This window comes from Dysidea avara, chromosome 1 (assembly GCF_963678975.1).
Source record: "Dysidea avara chromosome 1, odDysAvar1.4, whole genome shotgun sequence".
Taxonomy (NCBI): domain Eukaryota; kingdom Metazoa; phylum Porifera; class Demospongiae; order Dictyoceratida; family Dysideidae; genus Dysidea; species Dysidea avara.
In genome coordinates, this window is record NC_089272.1 from 25,839,212 (window position 1) to 25,842,202 (window position 2,991).

The following is a 2,991-nucleotide window of genomic DNA, read 5'->3' on the forward strand; positions in this document are numbered from 1 at the left end:
TTTAATGGCCTCCTCTTGGCTTTCCGCTTTGCCTGTAGAGGAGCATGGTTTTGCTCTGCATAAGGGTGCCTTCCGTGATGCTCTCTGCTTACGCTATGGGTGGCTCCCATCTGGATTGCCAACCCAGTGTGTTTGTGGTCAAGGATTCTCTGTGGACCACTCCATGAACTGCCCTACAGGTGGCTACCCCACCCTTCGGCACAACGAACTTAGGGATTTTACTGCTGCCATCCTGTCAGAAGTCTGTACTGATGTGTGTGTTGAGCCCCCTTTACAGTCTCTCTCTGGTGAAACACTCACATACGCTACTGCAAATCGTGAGGATGGAGCACGATTGGATGTTTCAGCTGTTGGGTTCTGGGGTGGTCACCACCAACGGGCTTTCTTTGATGTTAAGGTGTTTAATCCAACTGCTTCGTCATACCGTGCTACACCAGTGGCTTCATTGTATCGGAGATTTGAAAAGGAGAAACGTAGGAAATATGAGCAGAGGATTAGGGAGGTTGAGATGGGTTCATTTACCCCATTAGTCTTTTCAACGTTTGGTGGAATCAGTGGATGTACCAGCATCTTTTACAAACGTCTAGCCTACTTACTGTCCCTGAAGAGAGAAGTTCCCTACAGCAGCGCGATGTCTTGGCTACGTTGTCGTATCAGCTTCTCGTTGCTCCGCTCAGCGATTGCGTGCCTTAGGGGGGCGCGCTCCCACAGTGGTTGTCCCATCAGCCATAGGGCACTTGACCTTGTACTATCAGAGGGTCGGGTGCCTTCCCCCTAATTATTTAAATTGCTCCCTTTAATCTCAGTCCAATTTTTGTCTAGCACTTCAACATATAGTGCTAGGGGTGCTGGCAAGGGGTGCTGGTTACCCCGGGGAAATAAATTTAAAAAAAAAAATTATTAATGGCGCTAATCTCCCACTCGTGGCTTTGACAGGGTCGGAAGAAAGCTGCTACAGAAACCAGACTTGCCAGTCCTGAAGGAAGTACTGTGTGGAATATGATAGTGTATTAGACCAGCAATCCATTTGTGGTAAAAACGTAAGTTTGATTTTGTGTTTTTGGAAGCCTGGTTATATGAAATCCGGTCACATAATTATTAAGTTTTATAGAAATTGTCTCTATGATGGCAGCTTGCTGCAAAATTGATTATAGAGATGTTAAAAATAACATGGCAGCTTCTTCAAGTGTCTGGGTTAATGGCATGATACTACACCAGAATACCCAAAAACAATAGGAATAATATCCACAGATTGCTAGTAGCTGGCGAACACTTCCTTAGCCAGAACCTGAAACTTAGACACCATTTTTGTTCCTTATCCAGCATGTATTCATATCTACAGCAGGGGCGGATCCAGGGGGGGGGGGGGGGGGGGGGGCTGAAGCCCCCCCTTCATATTTAGGCCTTACTTGATCAATATGCCGAGTATTATAATAAAATTTTGTCTTAGCATAATTATATGATCACTAATAATACAAATACTCATAAAACCACCTTATAAACATCTTTCCAAGGTATTATCAGTGGATTTATGCTAAAATTTATGCAACATGGACCCGAATCAGCATTGGAGGTTTACAAGATTGAGATACTCTAATAGAGCAGTCAGCTAACTACTCTAATAGAACATTCACTGGAAACATGTAGTTGGTTCTGTTATGGAATTTTTCCAAATCTGCCTGCACCTATACATGCAATGAAATGAATTGGTCTGTTTAAAGGGCTTCATTCATCTACTTGTGTAGTTAATGTGTATGACAATACTTAATTTAGGTTCACAATTTCCATTGAAAATGCTCTCAGATTCAATCTTGTATTGTTCAAATTTCAAAATTTTCCACTTTCACATTATTATTCTAACATGCACCTATTCAGTGTTGTGCAATTGTGAGAGGGGTGCATCATGTACTTGGTTGTCTGTACCTACCCAAACTTTTCCATTAGCAAAATGCTTCAGAGAGCCATACCTATAATCTAAAGGCAGTATATAAAATATCTACAGGCAGAAAATATTATGAATTTTATGTGGAAATGTCTCCAAATTGCAGTGTTTTAGCATCTATTTTTCAAAATTTTCCTGGGGGGCATGCCCCCAGACCCCCCTAGCTCCAGCATGCAAAGCATGCTGGGAAGTGTGCTTCGCTACCTCTACCCAAGAGATTAGTACCTTGAGTTAGCCCCCCCCCTTTTATAAATCCTAGATCCGCCCCTGTACAGGGCAAGAAATCTCCAGAAATAAAATTCCTCTGGTCCTCCTTCAAAACAAAGCAGCATCTAGTCTGCTGTGACAAACTGTGAGGCCAGTATAATCATCCCAAAATCCCACAGCAGTTTGACCTCATGGTTTTCTGTAACTGGCAGTGGTTGATGATCATCCAGCTGGTAGCACTTAGGGAATATTCAAGGTAACTTAGAGGGTACGAGTGCATCACCTCTGACAACCATAATTATTGTGCTGATAAAGACAATTGGTAGAAGCTAATGCTTCACAGCCAGCCAGGGGGTGTCTCTTCCTTTTGCATGGCAAAATCAACTTGTTGCAGACAGAACAGTGCATTTCATTATCTTAGACATTCCCTACATGCACAGCCAGGAGAGCGCTTTCGGATTCATTGTGGAGAGAGCTCCCAACCATTGTAAAAACTTTAATACACGTTCTGAGCAACTTCAAGTCAAAAACTTGCCATGCAGTGGTTTGGCGCACAACATGTTCACTAGTTGCCTTGAGCAGTTTAGTGCTTCCTTGTGCTGTCCAGGAGCAATAATTCAACTTAATGAAAAAAGTATGGCTGTATACCAGAGTGTAATGCAAAAACACAGCACAGGCCTTGTGAGATAACAGATATTGTGTATCCCATCCTGCACAACTACTACAACTATTGCAACCACTACAACTACTACAACCATTGCAACCACCACAACTACTACAATGACTACAACTATTGCAACCACTTCAACTACTACTACTACCACTACAACCATGCAGTGCAA